This window comes from Triticum urartu, chromosome 3, assembly GCF_003073215.2.
Source record: "Triticum urartu cultivar G1812 chromosome 3, Tu2.1, whole genome shotgun sequence".
Lineage (NCBI taxonomy): Eukaryota > Viridiplantae > Streptophyta > Magnoliopsida > Poales > Poaceae > Triticum > Triticum urartu.
The window spans coordinates 192,403,251-192,423,363 of NC_053024.1; the positions used below are offsets into that span (position 1 = coordinate 192,403,251).

A 20,113-nucleotide genomic window follows, 5' to 3' on the forward strand; every position below is an offset into this window, starting at 1 on the left:
TCCTGAATGGCAAGCATCATAGATAAGCTGACACGGTAATCCCACCGGCCGCCTAGAGCCTCGATGCAACAGGGAGCTTCATTCTCTAGGAACTTATTAACTTAGAAGATAAGTAACACTATGTAGATGTAAATTCAAAGGTAGTAAAAAAAATCGACCGACGTCTCTTTCAGTCCACTCAGATGCAAAAAACCAGGTGTTTTATATAGGTGAATAACGCAAAATAGAACAAAAGAGAAGAAAAGTAACATTTTTAAAATGGTTACAAACATTTATGTTACTCCCTCCATTTTTGTATACAAGATCACTTGAAAGGATCGATATAGTTGACTAGAGGGGATGAATAGGCAACTAGCACTTTTTAGCTTTTCTTTACCAATTAAAACTTTGCATCAAAGTAGGTTGTCTAGATATGCAACTAGGTGAGAAACCTATATGATGCAACAACAACAAGCACAAAAACAAGCAAGGAAAATAACACAAATAAACTAGCACAAGTAAAGTCACGAGATAACCAAAAGTGGAGCCGGTGAAGACGAGGATGTGTTACCGAAGTTCCTTCCTTTTGAGGGGAAGTACGTCTCCGTTGGAGCGGTGTGGAGGCACGATGCTCCCCAAGAAGCCACTAGGGCCATCGTATTCTTCTCACGCCCCCACACAATGCGAGATGCCGTGATTCCACTATTGGTGCCCTTGGAGGCGGCGACTGGACCTTTACAAACAAGGTTGGGGTAATCTCCACAACTTAATTGGAGGCTCCCAACGACACCACGAAGCTTCACAACAATGGAATATAGCTCCACGGTGACCTCAACCATCTAGGGTGCTCAAAAACCCAAGAGTAACAAGATCCGCAAGGGATTAGTGGGGGAATCAAATTTCTCTTGGTGGAAGTGTGGGTCGGGGCCTTCTCAGCCAATCCCTAAAGAACCAACAAGTTTGATTGGCTAGGGAAAGAGATCGGGCGAAAATGGAGCTTGGAGCAACAATGGAGCTTAGGGGTGGAAGAGGTAGTCAACTCGGAGAAGAAGACACCCCTTATATAGTGGAAGAACAAATCCAACCGTTATCCACCAACTCAGCCTGCGAAGCACGATACTACCGCACCGGGGACGCGGTATTACCGCTAGGGCACACAGTACTACTGCAAGACACTGCGGTACTACTGTGACGCCCCCAATTCGACCGTACACTAATCATACACGCAATCATGTACGATCAAGATCAGGAACTCACGGGAAGAAGTCACAACACAACTGTATAAATAAAAATAAGTCATACAAGCATCATATTACAAGCCAGGGGCCTCGAGGGCTCGAATACAAGAGCTCGGTCATAGACGAGTCAGCGAAAGCAACAATATCTGAGTACAGACATAAGTTAAACAAGTTTGCCTTAAGAAGGCTAGCACAAACTGGGATACAGATCGAAAGAGGCGCAGGCCTCCTGCCGGGATCCTCCTAAACTACTCCTGGTCACCGTCAGCGGGCAGCACGTAGTAGTAGGCTCCTCCTGAGTAGTAGTAGTAGTCGTCGACGGTGGCGTCTGGCTCCTGGGCTCCAACATCTGGTTGCGACAACCAGGTAGAAGGGAAAGGGGGAAAAGAGGGAGAAAGCAACAGTGAGTACTCATCCAAAGTACTCGCAAGCAAGGAGCTAAACTACATATGCATGGGTAAATGTGTAAAGGGCCATATCGGTGGACTGGACTACAGAATGCCAGAATAAGAGGGGGATAGCTAATCCTGTCGAAGACTACGCTTCTGGCAGCCTCCATCTTGCAGCAGAAGGAGAGTAGATGGTAAGTTCACCAAGTAGCATCGCGTAGCATAATCCTAACCGATGATCCTCCCCTCGTCGCCCTGTGAGAGGGCGATCACCGGTTGTATCTGGCACTTGGAAGGGTGTATTTTATTAAGTATCCGGTTCTAGTTGTCATAAGGTCAAGGTACAACTCCGGGTCGTCCTTTTACCGAGGGACACAGCTATTCGAATAGATTAACTTCCCTGTAGGGGTGCACCACATAACCCAACACGCTCGATCCCATTTGGCCGGACACACTTTCCTGGGTCATGCCCGGCCTCGGAAGATCAACACGTCGCAGCCCTACCTAGGCACAACAGAGAGGTCAGCACGCCGGTCTAAATCCTATGGCGCAGGGGTCTGGGCCCATCGCCCATTGCACACCTACACGTTGCGAGGGTGGCCGGAAGCAGAACTAGCCCCCTTAATACAAGAGCAGGCTTACGTTCCAATCCGGCGCGCGCCGCTCAGTCGCTGACGTCACGAAGGCTTCGACTGATACCACGACGTCGAGTGCCCATAACTGTCCCCGCGTAGATGGTTAGTGCGTATAGGCCAGTAGCCAGACTCAGATCAAATACCAAGAACTCGTTAAGCGTGTTATTTTGAAATAACCGCGAACGCCGACCAGGGTCAGGCCCACCTCTCTCTCCTAGGTGGTCTCAACCTGCCCTGTCGCTTCGCCACAAAGATCCACTCAGAGAGCCGTTGGCACAAAGGTCCTTTCAGCCCCCAATCCGTGAATCACTCACGGGTGCTCCACAAGCCGACCCGTCTTTAGTCACCACATGTATCATGTATAAAGTATAGTATATACCCGTGATCACCTCCCGAGTGATCACGGCCCGATAGTATAGCATGGCATACGGACAAGAATGTAGGGCCACTGATGATAAACTAGCATCCTATATTAAGCATTAGGATTGCAGGTAAAGGTAACAACAGTAGTAGCAAGGACAGGCTATGCATTAGGATAGGATTAACGGAAAGCAGTAACATGCTACACTACTCTAATGCAAGTAGTAGAGAGAAGAATAGGCGATATCTGGTGATCAAAGGGGGGGCTTGCCTGGTTGCTCTAACAAGGAGGGGTCATCAACACCGTACTCGTACTAGGTAGCAGCGGCGTCGGTCTCGGTGTCTGGTGTGAGAAGAGGGGGAAGAAACAATAAATATTAAGCAAACAGATGCATAGCGATGCATGACATGACAAGTAGCAGTGCTAGGGGTGCCTTAACATGGTATGAGGTGGTACCGGTGAAGGAGGGAAACATCCGAGAAATTATCCCCGGTGTTTCGCGTTTTCGGACAAACGAACCAACGTGCTGACCTCTCAGCACGTCATATCGGTGGTACTCGCAAGCAAGGAGCTACACTACATATGCATGGGTAAATGTGTAAAGGGCCATATCGGTGGACTGGACTACAGAATGCCAGAATAAGAGGGGGATAGCTAATCCTGTCGAAGACTACGCTTCTGGCAGCCTCCATCTTGCAGCAGAAGGAGAGTAGATGGTAAGTTCACCAAGTAGCATCGCGTAGCATAATCCTAACCGATGATCCTCCCCTCGTCGCCCTGTGAGAGAGCGATCACCGGTTGTATCTGGCACTTGGAAGGGTGTATTTTAATAAGTATCCAGTTCTAGTTGTCATAAGGTCAAGGTATGTGACGCCCCCGATTTGACCGTACACTAATCATACACGCAAACATGTACGATCAAGATCAGGGATCACGGGAAGATATCACAACACAACTCTACAAATAAAATAAGTCATACAAGCATCATATTACAAGCCAGGGGCCTCGAAGGCTCGAATACAAGAGCTCGATCATGGACGAGTCAGCGGAAGCAACAATATCTGAGTACAGACATAAGTTAAACAAGTTTGCCTTAAGAAGGCTAACACAAAATGGGATACAGACCGAAAGAGGCGCAGGCCTCCTGCCTGGGATCCTCCTAAACTACTCCTGGTCGCCGTCAGCGGGCTGCACGTAGTAGTAGGCACCTCCCGAGTAGTAGTAGTCGTCATCAACGGTGGCGTCTGGCTCCTGGACTCCAGCATCTGGTTGCGACAACCAGAAAGAAAGGAAAGGGGGAAAAGGGGGAGAAAGCAACCGTGAGTACTCATCCAAAGTACTCGCAAGCAAGGAGCTACACTAGATATGCATGGGTATCAAATAGAATAAGGGTATCATATGTGGACTGAACTGCAGAATGCCAGAATAAGAGGGGGATAACTAATCCTGTCGAAGACTACGCTTCTGGCCACCTTCATCTTGCAGCATGTAGGAGAGAGTAGATGATAAGTTCACCAAGTAGCATCAAGTAGCATCGTATAGCATAATCCTAACCGATGATCCTCCCCTCGTCGCCCTGTGAGAGAGCGACCACCGGTTGTATCTGGCATTTGGAAGGGTGTGTTTTATTAAGTATCCGGTTCTAGTTGTCATAAGGTCAAGGTACAACTCCAAGTCGTCCTGTTACCGAAGATCACGGCTATTCGAATAGATTAACTTCCCTGCAGGGGTGCACCACATAACCCAACACGCTCGATCCCATTTGGCCGGACACACTTTTCTAGGTCATGCCCGGCCTCGGAAGATCAACACGTCGCAGCCCCACCTAGACCAACAGAGAGGTCAGCACGCCGGTCTAAACCTAAGCGCCCAGGGGTCTGGGCCCATCGCCCTTAGCACACCTGCACGTTGCGTGGGCGGCCGGAAGCAGACCTAGCCTAGTAGGCGTTCCAGTCCAATCCAGCGCGAGCCGCTCCGTTGCTGACGTCACGAAGGCTTCGGCTGATACCACGACGTCGAGTGCCCATAACTGTCCCCGCGTAGATGGTTAGTGCGTATAGGCCAGTAGCCAGACTCAGATCAGATACCAAGATCTCGTTAAACGTGTTAAGTATCTGCGAACGCCGACCAGGGCCAGGCCCACCTCTCTCCTAGGTGGTCTCAACCTGCCCTGTCGCTCCGCCACAAAGTAACAGTCGGGGGCCGTCGGGAACCCAGGCCCACCTCTACCGGGATGGAGCCACCTGCCCCTTCAGCCTCCAACTCCGAACAGTACCACAGGTAATGTAACTGTGTAAAGTATATAGTATATGCCCGTGATCACCTTTCGAAGTGATCACGGCCTAGTAGTATAGCATGGCAGACGGACAAGAGTGTAGGGCCACTGATGGAACACTAGCATCCTATACTAAGTAGTAGGATAGCAGGTAAAGTAACAACAGTAGTAACAATGACAGGCTATGCATCAGAATAGGATTAACGGAAAGCAGTAACATACTACACTACTCTAATGCAAGCAGTATAAAGGAGAGTAGGCGATATCTGGTGATCAAGGGGGGGCTTGCCTGGTTGCTCTGGCAAGAAGGAGGGGTCATCTTCGATGTAGTCGAACACACGGACATCGGCAGCGGTCTCGGAGTCTACCGGAAAGGAGTAACGGAGGGGGAACACAATAAATAACAGAGCAATCAAATGTAACACAAAGCAAGACGCGGCAATACGTTGTAATAGGGGTGACCTAACATAGGGATAGGCGATACCGGCGAAGGGGGGAAACATCCGGGGAAGTATTCCCATTGTTTCGCGTTTTCGGGCAGATGAACCGGAGAGGGAAGGTTGCGTGTTCGCTATGCTAGGGACGTGTGACGGACGAACGGATTGCGTATCCGGATTCGTCTCATCATTCTGAGCAATTTTCATGTACAAAGTTTTTTCATCCGAGGTACGATTTATTTTATTTTAATTTTTAAAGCTTTAAATGATTTTTTAATTCTGAATTTATTATAATTCAAAAATAAAAACAGGATATACTTTCTATACCCATCGTGGGCTAGCCATAGTGGATGACAGGTGGGACCAAAGGGTCCAGTTGACTTAGTCAACAGTCAATTGTTTGACTGTTGACTGGTCAAAACTGCAGATCGGGCCCAGGCGTCATTGACACATATTCAATATTTTCTTGTAAGTGAATAATTAAAGGGGTCCACCTGTCATTGACTAGTATTTTAATAGGTTTATTTAACTAGTTAATTTAGAAGCGGGGATCCACATGTCATCTACTATTAGACTCACATGTCATCTACTATTAGACTAATTAACTAGTACTCCTACTAATTAAACTACTCCTAACTAGCATGACCGGCCACACACGGCTGTGGCACAGCTGGCCACACACACCACACACACTCCCGCACACACACATCACGTAGCTAGGAGTTGATTCTATTATCTGAACATAGCATTTTGCGATTTTTATATGATTTAATCCAGGAATCGAAAAGATTTGGTCCAGTGGGATAAAATGGAGTTCGTCATGCAAACTTTCTACTCGTACTATTTTTGCTCATGTTAGTAGTTGGTTAACCACCATTTAGAGACAGTTTAGAGGGTTAGTCATTGTAAAAATAAGAAAGCTAGCTAGTAGCATCTACAATAGCAAGCACTGGGCGAGAGCAGCGGCGGCTAGAAATAGCAGGAGCAGTAAAAAAAGCAGCGCAACAGCATGCATCAGTAACATGCAGCGGCCAGTCGGGGCGAGGGTGCTACCGGCGAGCGGGCGGCGCGGGCTGGCGGCCAACGCCGGGCGCGGTGACGCACGACCTGGAGGGCGTGCGGCGAAGGAAGCAGGGCGCGGCCGCGGTCGGCGCGGCCAGGCGGGCACAGCAAATAGCAATGGCAGCGGCAAGCCGACAATAGGCAGCGGCATAGTAGCGTCAGCAACAAAGCAGTAGCAGCAGGCACAAGTAGAGCAGCAGCAGCAAGAAGCAGAGCAGCAGTATGCAGGGGGTCCGGCCTCGGGCGTACGCGCACGCGCGAGGGCGCCGGCCTCAGGCGGGCAGAGGCGCTGGGAGCGCGCCCGGTGTGGCTACGGCAGGGTCTGGCCATGGCGAACTCAGGTGGGGGCGGGTCTACGGCGCCGATTCCAAGGGAGAAACAAGGGGAACGGGAGGAGGGCCTCACAGTGGAGGACGCATGCGAGCTGGAGGGGTCGGGGAGGCCGGCGGCTGTCGGAGACGACCGAATCGAAGGCGGCGAGCTCGGGGCAGAGCTTGAAGATGATGTCGAGCTTGGCAGCGCCCTGGCTTGAAGTTGAGGGCGGGGACGACGTGGAGGAGTCCGGCGGAGCTCCTGGGCTGGCAGAGACGGCGAGAAGAGGCGGTTGACCGCGGCAATGGCAACGAGGTGGCCTCGGGGGCAACGAGCGGAACGCAGAGGGGCGAGGGGCGCCCAGATCCATTGAGGAGGGGGTGGGGAGTGAGGGGAGAGAGCTAGGGTTTGGCCCGGGGCGAGGCCTTATAGGAGTGGGGGTGCCGGCGGATGGCCGCCACGGCGACGACCGGTGCCGTGGCAGGCATCGGCCATGGCCACGGGGTGGTTCGTGAACAGGGGAGGAGAGGAGGGGTGCGCCTGGGCCGGTGGTCCAGTTGGGCCAGAGAGGTGGGGGGCTTCCTTTATTTTTGTTTTTATATTCTTTTGTTTATTTTCTCTCTGTTTTATTTTAGTTTCACATTGCTATAGTTTAGATAAAATACCAAACTAGTTCCTAATTTAGTTTCATAAATATGTCACTGCCCCATTAGTTCGGGCAATTAAATAAATTAGTTTAATTTATTAATTGAATAGGGCATTGAATTATCTGTTTCTGCTACTGTTTTATTTATCTCAAAATATTTAAACAATTTGTAAAAGTGTGGTTACTTCAGCAAAATAATTTATGGATTATTTTCCGCAAACCGAACATTTTAGCTTTACGTTTGAAAACTTTTGATGTTTGCCATTAATCTCAAATTTGAATTTGATTCGTTTTGAACTAACGTGAGATTAGCAACAGTAACCATCATGACGTGGCATCATTAATAGAGGTTTACTGTAGCTTAACTACCCGGGCGTCACAAGGTACAACTCCGGGTCGTCCTTTTACCGAGGGACACGGCTATTCGAATAGATTAACTTCCCTGCAGGGGTGCACCACATAACCCAACACGCTCGATCTCATTTGGCCGGACACACTTTCCTGGGTCATGCCCGGCCTCGGAAGATCAACACGTCGCAGCCCTACCTAGGCACAACAGAGAAGTCAGCACGCCGGTCTAAATCCTATAGCGCAGGGGTCTGGGCCCATCGCCCATTGCACACCTGCATGTTGCGAGGGCGGCCGGAAGCAGAACTAGCCCCCTTAATACAAGAGCAGGCTTACGTCCCAATCTGGCACGCGCCGCTAAGTCGCTGACGTCACGAAGGCTTCGACTGATACCACGACGTCGAGTGCCCATAACTGTCCCCGCGTAGATGCTTAGTGCATATAGGCCAGTAGCCAGACTCGGATCAAATACCAAGAACTCGTTAAGCGTGTTATTTTGAAATAACCGCGAACGCCGACCAGGGCCAGGCCTACCTCTCTCCTAGGTGGTCTCAACCTGCCCTGTCGCTTCGCCGCAAAGATCCACTCAGAGGGCCGTTGGAACAAAGGTCCTTTCAGCCCCCAATCCATGAATCACTCGTGGGTGCTCCACAAGCCGACCCGTCTTTAGTCACCACATGTATCATGTATAAAGTATAGTACATACCCGTGATCACCTCCCGAGTGATCACGGCCCGATAGTATAGCATGACAGACGGACAAGAATGTAGGGCCACTGATGATAAACTAGCATCCTATATTAAGCATTAGGATTGCAGGTAAAGGTAACAACAGTAGTAGCAAGGACAGGCTATGCATCAGGATAGGATTAACGGAAAGCAGTAACATGCTACACTACTCTAATGCAAGCAGTAGAGAGAAGAATAGGCGATATCTGGTGATCAAGGGGGGTGGCTTGCCTGGTTGCTCTGGCAAGGAGGGGTCATCAACACCGTAGTCGTACTAGGTAGCAGCGGCGTCGGTCTCGGTGTCTAGCGTGAGAAGAGGGGGAAGAAACAATAAATATTAAGCAAACAAATGCATAGCGATGCATGACATGACAAGTAGCGGTGTTAGGGGTGCCTTAACGCGGTATGAGGTGGTACCGGTGAAGGGGGAAACATCCGAGAAAATATCCCCGGTGTTTCGCGTTTTCGGACAAACGAACCGGAGGGGAAATGTTCGATGTTCGCTATGCTCGGGACATGTGGCGGACGAACGGACCGCATAGTTGGATTCGTCTTGTCATTCTTTCCATATATAAAACTTTTTCATCCAAGTTATGGATTATTTTCTATGATTTTTTAAAGCTTTAAAGTTTTTCTGAAATTTATTTAATTTGAAAATAAATAGGAAAAACTATGTGTACCCAGTGGTTGTCTAGCCATAGAGGCTGACATGTGGGGCTAGTCAAAGTCAAAAGTCTAGTCAGCCGGTCAAAAGGGGTCAAGGTTGACCGGTCAAACTGTCAGGGAGGGGGCCACCTGCCATTCACTAATGTGTTAATTGGAATGATTTAAACTAGTTTTAATTTGTGATGGGCCCCACTATCATATACCTATTAACTAACTGGGTTAGGTAGTCTAAAGGGGGTTAGTGTTAAGGGGATTACCCCCTGATTAAGACTGGATTGGGCCGGCCTCATATCCAGAGCTAGCCGGACCCCTGGCTGAGTTGCACGCATGGGCACATGGCCACGGCGGCCATGGCCAGCAGGCAGGGCAGCGCAGCAGTGGCCGTAACAAGCGGCGGCGCTAGCCAGCGGTGGCGCTAGGCGACAGTAGGTGGAGCAGCAGGCAGCACAAGCGATAGGAGCAGCAGGAAGCACGCAGCAGCAGCAGTACAACGCAGCAGCGGCAAGGAGCAGCAGCGCGGCACACACGTACGCGTACGCGTACAGGAGAGCTCGGATGTGATCGGGGACGGCAAATAGCGACCGTATCAAGGCGGAGGAAGGGGGATCCAGAGGAGTTGCTCACCGCGAGCGCGACCACGAGGTCGGGGAGGCAGGGGACGGCTCGGAGCAGCGGCAATGGTGACGCGAGATGCGACGGCCGACGGAGGAAGACGATGCAAGCGTTGAGGAGGGGGCGTCCCGACTTGAGTTGGTCCCCTGAACTGATGAAGCCGGACGCGGCGGACCTCCTGGGCGTGCTCCCGCACGCCGGAGACATCGACGACCGCGACAACGACGACGAGGCAGCGATGACCGCGACTGGTTCAAGCTCGATTTCCGAGAAGAAGAGGAAGGGGGCGAAGGGGAACGAAGGGGAAAAGAAGGAGTTCGATCTAGGGTTTTCGGGCGACGCTTTTATAGGCGGCCAGGGGCGTCGATGGTCGCCACGCACGCCGTGGCTGTGGCCATGGCCATGGATGTGTGCCACGACCCCCTGTCTCCTGTACAGAGGAAGGGGTGAGGTGGAGGTGGGCTGGGCCTACCCTTTCGCTAGATGGGCCATAGAGCCAGTAGATTAGGTCCCCTTCTTCACGTCTCTCTTTTCCCTTTTCTTTACATTTCTACCACAATTTTCTATTTAGCTGCTAGCAAATGGATTTAGTTAAGCCTGAAATTTGGCACAAAATTCAAGCACAATATTTTGGAGTGTCACATAAAGTTTTGAGTCATTTGGAAACTTATAATTATTTGTTTATTTTGAAATGGTTATGTTTGTTGTAGTTGGACCACTTTATATTTTACTAGAGATTAATCGGAGAGTCAAATGATATTGGATTCAACATGAAAAATGATCGGAGGGAATTATACTAAAATTTGCACATTTTAATTTTATAGTTTGAAGAAATAATAACTTGACTTGTTATTTGAATTTTGAATTTGACTTCGATTTTTTTATCAACTGGCAAATTGGCTTAATAAAATATGTTGACATGGCACAATAGGGTGAGGTTATTGTAGCCAAATTATCGGGGTGTTACAACTACTGCCCATGCAGCAGGAACCAAACCAACTCTGACGCAAGGCAGGGATAGTTCAGATTTGGAAAGATACGGACATATAAAAATACATTCATGGCAACTTCCGCTGAGTTGGGATCTGTGCAAAAATCCGACACGATAGTACCGCATGCCAGGAGCGGTGCTACCGCGTAGGGCGCGGATGTAAAAAAATTACATCCGCCCCTACTTCCGCTCATGTTGCTGTGCCAGGCTAGGGCTCATGTTACTACCGCACCCATGGGGCGACACTACCGCGTAGGGCGCAGATGTAAAAAAAATTACATCCGCCCTACAACCGCTCGAGCGGCTAAGCCTGGCCAGAGGCCACGGTACTACCGCTCCCAAGAAGCGGTACTACCGCACCTACGACCGGTACTGCCGCAAGGCCCCGCGGTACTACCGCTCTAAAGAGCAGTACTACCGCGTGCCTTAGAACAGCAACACTAGAAGTCCTTCATTTCGCAGAGACACAGAAAAACGGAGGATGCTCCAAAGAGCTAAAGGAAAGATGGTGCAAAAGGAGTAGACGTGTATGTGATGATTCCACCCAAACCTTTCCAAAGCGAACCCCTCTTAATAGTACAGCTTTCCTACGACTCAAATCCACTGAAAAGAAACATAGAGAAACACTGTCTTCAACAGTCTTCGAGGGGCATCAAATCATCTTGTTCTAGTCATGATATGTCTGAAAATACTCAATGCACACGATTAGTCCGCAAAGCATTGTCATCAATCACCAAAACAACTAAGGGATAAATATGCCCTTACACCACTTCATATTTTTATGTCTAACTTTGACTATTAATTTTACCAACAAAATATGAGTCATATACCACAAAAGTATGTCACTGGATGCACATTTTAGAGAACTTTTCGATGATATATTTTTTATGACATATAGCTCATATTTTGTTGATCAAAATTAAAATTCAAAGTTTGACACAAAAAATAAAGTGGCATTGTATACATAAATATGTGAACATAAAAATAATAATATGTGAACAAGTTTCTTTATTTTCGTAAACATTTCTGTAGATTTCATGACCATTTTTTGATGTTTACAAAAATTAATATATGTCATGAACAATTTTTAAAAACTGCACATACAAATTTTTAAATAGTTATGGAATTTTAACGTATGCCATGAACATTTTTAAAAATTGAACAAACAAGGTTTTATACTTTACTGAACATTTTTAAACATATGAACATTTTTGGAAATGTTGCAAACATTTTTAATGGTTAAATACACTATTTTACATGCCATGCACATTTTCCATAAATTGCAGGAATAATGTTTTACATCTCATTGAAGATGCTATAAAATGTCTTGATTTGTTTACATCTTGTGAACATTTTTAATGGTACCAACATGAATTAAATGTCATGAACAATTTTTAGAAACGTGTGAACATATTATAAGTGCAATGACCTTTTTTCCCTTATTAAAATGCGTGAGCACTTTGTTTTTTTTTTAAAATACAAAACCCCTTTATTAAGTGTGTGAGCACTTCTTTTGAGGTGCGTGAACATTTTGTAGGACTATATATAAAACCGTTTGCGTTCTCGCTAGCTGGGCCTGGGCTACAAACGAAGCGAGGCGAGGCGAGGCGAGGCAGACGCGCCCCTTCCACGGGAGCGCGGCGTCTCCTGCTCCTCGTCCCGCGGAAGGCGGCGTCTCCTCCGGCGACGACCGCCTTCCCCTCCTCCAGCGACGACCGCCTTCCCCTCCTCCGGTGAAGCGCGGTGTCTTCTCCTCCCGTGACGTCTCCCTGAATCCGCCGCGCCGCGCGTTTCTCGGCTCGTGTGTGAGTCCGCGCTCTCTCCTCCCTCCTCCCTTTGCTAGGGTTTTAAGGCTTTAAACGGCGAGGACGACGGGGGTAATCAGTTCGTTTTCGTCCTGCAATTAGGTGGAGCGCAGGAGCGATTCCGGCGGCGGGGGAGGGGTGGCCGCGGCTGCCGTCGGGGGTTGATTCTCACCATACGCTTCGGTCTTCCTTTGTTGTCGCGTGGACTTCGGGTGTGCCGGTGGTGGCCACTGCCGTGGGATCGAGGTACTGCCCCCTGATACGAGCTCTGTTTCCCCCTTGCTTCATCTGCCCAGCGAATTGGTGCTTGAGGTCCTCGGATTTGGGCCCGGGTTTGTGGGTGGTGCCATGCCGTTCAACTTATTTCTGCAGATTGAGTCGTTTGGGGGTTACATTCCTGTTTGTATGCTTATTAATTTGTCTTCCTCAGTCGCAGATTGTACTAGATTGTCTTCTTATCATACAATTGAAATTAATTGCAAAAGTTCCCTTGATCTGCTAGCATTTGAGTTCCATTCATTGTTTCTGGTGAACCATACGCATAGTCATTGTCTGGCTTGTGGTATTAGTTTGTCAGCTGCTCCTTATGTAGGATTAGGTTTTGAAATCTCTCATCTAAGAAGGTACCGATTATCTATTATCATACAGTTCCAGTACAAAGGTTTCCTTAATCACCTACGATTTGAGTTGGACACATTCTCTTCTTAGGTTTTGAACTAGTTTTGTTTGAGAGTTAGAAATTCAATCTAAATTTATTTCCAGAATAGGTATCAAACTGACAAGTAAATTTTTGCAGTGGCTTGACACTTGCTGTTTTAAGATTTAGCACCCATTTGTCTTCTAGAATTAGATATCAAATTGATTAGTTGTATGCTCATATTCATTATACTCGTCCATTGTTTTGATTCCAAATGGTGTGGCAAGCCCCAAAGTTCCTACAAAACTGATATATTCACCTAGCTGTGATACTGATATGCATGATCACTTTTTTTGATTTGGCTTAAATGTTTACCCATGTTTTTTTATTCTTTACAAACTGTCAAATATGCTGCCTCTTTTTGGCCTCCTTTTGTTAGAACCATGTTGCTGTTGATGCGCTCACTTTGCTTCATAACATTGCTACATGTGTAGTCTAGGGATAAGGTTGCTGCTAGTACAGATATGCTTTGTTTTGTCTCAAACATAGTAACTTTTGTTTCCTTTGCTTACAATCCTTTCAGGAATATAATTTTCTGTAAGTATGATGGTTTTACTCTTCAGTAACCTACTTCTTTCTGCTCTTGCATGGTATTTTAATTATCCAGTCACCCAGCTCCTTGTAGCCGTGGACATTGGGTGTGCCGGTGATGACTACTGCCGTGGGCTAGAGGTGTTGTCCCTGATACGAATTCGGTCTGCCCCCTGCTTCATCCGCTCTGCTAATTGGTGCTTGAGGTCCCTAAATTTGGTCCCGGGTTTGTGGGTGCTGCCTCGCGGTTCAACTTGTTTGTGCAGCTTGGGTCCTGGTTCCCTGTTTGGGGGTTTGTTTCTTGTTTGTTTGCTTATTAATTCATCTTCCATAGGGTTTGCTTAACTAAAACTCTACTTCATGTAGGCTTTAGAATCTCTATTTCGGAATGTAGCAAATTGTCTATCATTTAATTAGAATTAATTGCAAAAGTTCCCTTGTTCTGCTAACATTTGAGTTTCATACATTGTTTTTGGTGAACTATACGTTAAGTCGTTGTCTGGCTTGTGGTATTTGTTTGTCGGACAGTTAATCAGCTACTTCTTATGTATCATTAGGTTTTCAAATCTCTCATTTAAGAAGGTACTGATTATCTATTGTCATATAGTTATCGTACAAAGGTTTTCTTAATCACCTACGATTTGAGTTCCACACATTCTCTTCTTAGGTTTTGAACTAGCTTTGTTTGAGAGTTAGAAATTCAATCTAGAAATTATTTCTGAAATAGATATCAAGCTGACAAGTAACTCTTTGCAATGGCTTGGCACTTGTTGTTTTAAGATTTAACACCCATTCCTCTTCTAGAAATAGATATCAAATTGATTAGTTGTACGCTCATATTCATTATACTCGTCCATTGTTTTGATTCCAAATGGTGTAGCAAGCCCCAAAATTCCTACAAAACTGATATATTCACCTAGCAGTGATACCGATATGCATGATCACTGTTGTTTGATTTGGCTTAAATGTTTACCCATGTTCTTTTTATTTTTTACAAACTGAGAGATATGTTGCCTCTTTTGGCCTCCTTTTGTTAGAATCATGTCGCTGTTGGGGCGCTCAGTTTGCTTCTTAAAATTGCTACATGTGTAGTCTAGGGATAAGGTTGCAGCTAGTACAGATTTGCTTTCTTTTGTCTTGAACATAGTACTTTTGTTTTCTTTGCTTAGAATCCTTTCAGGAATCTAGTTTTCTGTAAGGATGATGGTTTTGCTCTTCAGTAACCTACTTTTTTCTGCTCTTGCATGGTATTTTAATTATCTAGTCACCCAGCTCTGCACCCTGCTATTAAACTCTGAAGTGTGATGGGTTTGGGAAATTTCTGGATAACTCTATTCCTCTCTAGTCTGTACAATACATATACTGGTTTACATGGGCCACGTGGGCCAGACTTATTCACACATATAAGGCCCAACAAACTCTAATACTATTTCATACACTGTTTTTGCTGAACTGGCTATGATTGGAGTAATTTGCTTATTTGACAAGTTGTAATACTCCCTCGGATATGTGTATTATTCGGCATTATGCATTTGCGCTTACTAATTGATTAGTCTGACATAATTAAATATTTTCTTCCAGTTATCAAGCAATTAGGGATCAAATATGGCGTCATGCCAAGAAAGAAAGCGGGCTGAGAGAGAGGCCAGGAAGAAAGTTGCACAGGCTTTCAAGGAAGGAGCTATTTGGAGGTTGAAGTTGCGTATTCTTACTTGGTTAATGTGGATTTTGCTATGCGCTGAGTGGATATCAACAAACCGGGTACATGATGGTCTGCGCATGGCAATTCTAGCAGCGCCATGGACAATCGTATTCTGTATTGCTCTATGGATTGGGTCCGAGATGTTTGCTGGGTTCTTATGATGTACATTTGGCCTCAATGGATGCTGAACCTAGTATGTATCGTCATCTTCCTAAATTTATTTCAGCGAATGGTGATATATAGCCTATATAGAAATACTATAGAACCCCGCACTTGATGATCATGGACTAGTTTATACTCCCTCCTTATATTAGTTTACAGAGGGAGTACTATCTAGGAGAGCAAGAACTAATTTAGCAATCCTTATGTATCAAAGTTGCAGAATTCCTTTTTTTGTGTGTGTTTGGCCACTCACAGTTCTGTTTATAGTCATTAACATCACTATTTTGTTTGTGTGTGTTGCTCTATCTACTGCTTACAGTAATACTCCAATTTCTAGTACGAGTAGTATTAAACTATTAATTCTGTTGCTTGAGTTAATAGATAGCAGAAACCAATCCTATCATGCTTAAACTAATATGCTCCACAATTATTGGTTCGAAGCACATGTCTTTTCATAAGTTGTATGCTGCGAAATAACTTGATTTTTGTGTGTGTATGATCTAAAGATACCCGGAGAGAGATCAGTGAGACAGTATCTGAACAAGTATGGAGTTGTTGATATGCGCCCAATTGAGGGTGGTGGTTCAGCAGTCATCTGCACCAAGCATGGTAGAAATCTGTGGTCAGGGTTTATTAAGGTGATAACTGATGCTCATAACCGGCACCAAAGTTGGGGCGGGCAGTTCACTATGGAGGATCTAAGGATGAGTGGACACCGCTGCCGCATTAAGCGTGAACCCATGTGCGATGGAAGTTTTGCCAATCTGCTATTAGATCTGTCCATGTTGGCTAGGCTATTGCTGGTAGATGAATTTAGAGATTCCCAAGGATATCCAATTAGTTATATCCAGGAACTGTACAACTTGATGGTCTCCCCTATAGTTGGTTCATGTCCTTCAAAGGCAAAGAAGGAAAAGTTCCTTAAATTCCTGCACAACCATCCAGCAGTCAAGTCACCAAGAGCAGTCACGATCCTCATAAGTGCAGTCTTCCAAGCCTATAAATCAATGGGTCAAATAGAGAAACAGAAAGTTGATGACCTTGTGGCTAAGACCAAGCTTACTACTAAGGATCGGAGGGTAGACGCTGCATTGAACTCGTTACTTAACAAGGTGTTGCTATTCAAGTACAACGACCCCAATAACACTCTGACCAGTTATGCTCCCAATTCGTGTGACCTTTTTAGGTTCTTACGGAACTTCCAGCAGCATGGCGGGGATGTAAGTTTTCTCATAATTCGAGTAATCCACACGCTTGTATTTTAGGTGTCGTCTGAAATAACGATATATGTTGTGCATGACAGGCCAATCAGGGTGATAAAAAACAAAACATCTCTAACCTTGAGGAACTGGAGTATATTGCTTCATACAGATTTCCAACTTTCATATCTATGCTTATTGAAGATCTTGTTATGGTGTTGGATATGCAGGGGATGTAAGTCTAAAGTTTGATTTTGTTTGCTCTATTCAAAATTGATGTTCCATCATAACTGATTTGTTATGCAGGTTACAATATGCTTGGGAGAACTACACGTGTTCAGCTTAGAGACTCACAGTAACGAAAGGTAATTCTATCTACTTTAGAGAACATGGAAAAAGTCGTGCTTTCAACATGTCCCAGGTTTGGTGGTCCTGACACTTGTTTTTTTTGGTTGAAATTGCAGAGAGAACACTAAGTGAGAAGCGATTGTCAAGGACATGAGACCTGGGCATGTGGTTGAAATTGCAGAGAACAAGTGAGAAGCGATTGGCATGCAGGCGTGGACATATTCTGAGTTGACGAAGAATTAGTTGTTAGCACTCAATTGCAGAGCGATCAGATTAGCTTTTCTTGTCCTGATGCAGGGTATATCGTCTGTTTAGATGTATGTGCTTATTTTTGGTCACTGACCATTGCTTCGGTTAGCACTCGATCTGTTTCAGACTAATAGAATTAGATGTTAGCACGCTGTCTTAGTTTTGGTCACTGACCATTGCTTCGGTTAGCACTCAATCTGTTTCAGACATCTAGAATTAGCTTTTAGCATGCTGTATGACTAGGCTCTCTTGAATGAGGACACTGCCCCTCTTTTAGCACTACGCTGCTTTGTTACTGGTTAATGGAAGTACTTGTTTTTGGTCACTGACCGTTGGTTCTACTTTGTATGAACTCCTATCTTTTTCATGACGCTGGCTGTTGCTTGTTATTGGTCAATCTGATTCAGACCTCTAGAATCTGATTCCCTTTAGTACTCTGTATGCACTTATATGGTTTTGTTACTTTGTATGACAACTTCCTATGAAGATATAGTGCCACAAGGAGCCTGGCAGCTAACTCTACCTTTTAATCTCCCACTTACTGTTATCTCATGGACATTACCCAAGGTAAAATAAAGCGGTCAAAATGGGGTCATCCCTTGCCTTCAATAAGAAGAGGACATTACTTAAAGCGCGAGATTGAACTGGTGCTATTGTCTGTGTGTAATAAGGTGCATACTGAAGAAGTACGGTGGCCTCACTAGCTTCCACTGTTTCTATACAACAAAACAGAGCTGCTAATTATTAGGTACTATATATCTCACTCATATTAACAATCTTACCATCTTCTCTTCACAAAACGCCACTATTTGTCAATCAAATCGACACCTAACTCCAAGTCAGGCTGAGAAATTAAAAAAAAGGTAAGGCTGAGAAAAATACATTTTTTCCCGCAAATACGCAAAGCCTCCATATCTTTCCATTGATAGAAGAATAGGGAATTAGTACAAAGTGATGGCACAACACATGCATGATCGCAAGATGGAGTGAACACGGTGCCCAGAGCAGAGAGACAAGAGAGAGAAGCGTTGCTCGGCCCGAACAAACACACAACACAGCTAAACTCCCTAACATGAGAAGCAATCTGACCCAATGTCGGCGGTAAAACCGGCAGACCTCAGGGTAGGGGGTCCCGAGCTGTGGATCTTGAATCGGTGGTAACATGGGATGAAGGAGACAATATATACCCAGGTTCGGGCCCTCTCAAAGAGGTTCCTGCTTTGATTGTGTTGATGATGATGTATCGAGTACAGGCTTGATCTACCTCGAGATCGTAAGTAGAGATCTAACCCTAATGCTAGGTGTATGTAGCTGTGATCGAGTCCCCCCTACAGGCTAAACCCTTTTGATGCGGAGCATCCTACGGCCATCCCCATGGACCCGTCTACGTCTGCCCAAGCACCAAGTGGTCCGATGACAAGAGCTCGTGCCCGCGCTATCGAAACCTATGTGAACTCGCTCCTCTTTGAACTTACACATTCCGCGTGTGAGACATGGCTACTACCTCAATCAGAGACCTTATGCATGCTCAGGTACTTGGATGAGGGACGTGAAGATGCTATACGTCAAACGGACAAGACGGCAACGACACCAAGTACAAGAACCAAGTGGAAGAGCTGCCAGAAAGCTACAGCCAGCGGACGACCGGTAGTTACCGGACGTCCGACAGCTGGAGGTCCAGCCAGCCAGAAGGCCCAGTGAGGAACACTACAGCGGACGGACGATCGACCCATACCGGGCGTTCGACACCCTCCCGTGCCAGGACGTCTGACCCACTCTAGAAATATAGCATCCCTGTTCCAAAACCAAAATGCCAGCAGACCGAGGCTTTCCGGATGACCGACGCAGCGGACGTCCGAATGCGTCCGGAAATCCGATGACGCCTCAGCCGAGCCGAAGCGTCAGAAGTCCGGTCCTTACCGGACATCCGGTCTCTCGTGAGCCATCGGATGACCGGTAACTACCGGACGTCCGGCGCCTATCTAAGCACAGTTTCAAGTCCAAGGCCCATGTACCCCCTCACTTCGCCCTCATTTTCACTAAGACTATATATAGGATCCCTCCTCCTCCTAGCTAGGGTTAGCAAAGTGATAGCTCATTCATATTAGAGCCTTTGCTCCTTGTATCCACCTCCTCTTGCGAGAGAGGGACTACTCCCATGGACAACAAGCCCTCCATGTGAGAAGATCCTACGGGATTCAAGACCCCGAAAGGGAAGATTCATATCCGGATATCAAGACATCTCTGCTCACTGATTGGGAAGAATTACCTATGTATCTCAGTGTGTTGACTTGGGATCTTTGTCACCTTTATATGGTATGTGGATTTAGCGTATGTGTAATTGGATCTTGTTTATTTAGTGTTTTTCCTCTCGTTTCCCCTAGTGATCAACATTTATACATGATCAATATTTTTCACATACTTGTTCAACATTTTTATATACTTGTCACTTTTATACATGATCAACATTTTTCACATACTTGTTCAACATTTTTATATAGATGATAACCATTTTCTCAAATACTTGTTCAACATTTTTCAATACTTGTTCAACATTTTTATATACATGATCAATATTTTTTTCAAATACTTGTTTAACATTTTTCAAATTCTTGTTCAACCTTTTATTCAAATACTTGTTCAACGTTTTTGAAAAAGTGTTTTTTGTAATATATATATTTAGAATATTTTAAAGTATAAACAAAAGTAAAAAAAGGAAAGAAAAAAATAAAAACAAAAAA

General features: G+C 45.9%; 1 pseudogene; it reads left to right on the forward strand.

The window, feature by feature from the left end:
* The first annotated feature begins 13,133 nt into the window (after window positions 1–13,133).
* LOC125548247 lies at window positions 13,134–17,121 on the forward strand (annotated as a pseudogene).
* The last annotated feature ends 2,992 nt before the right edge of the window (window positions 17,122–20,113 follow it).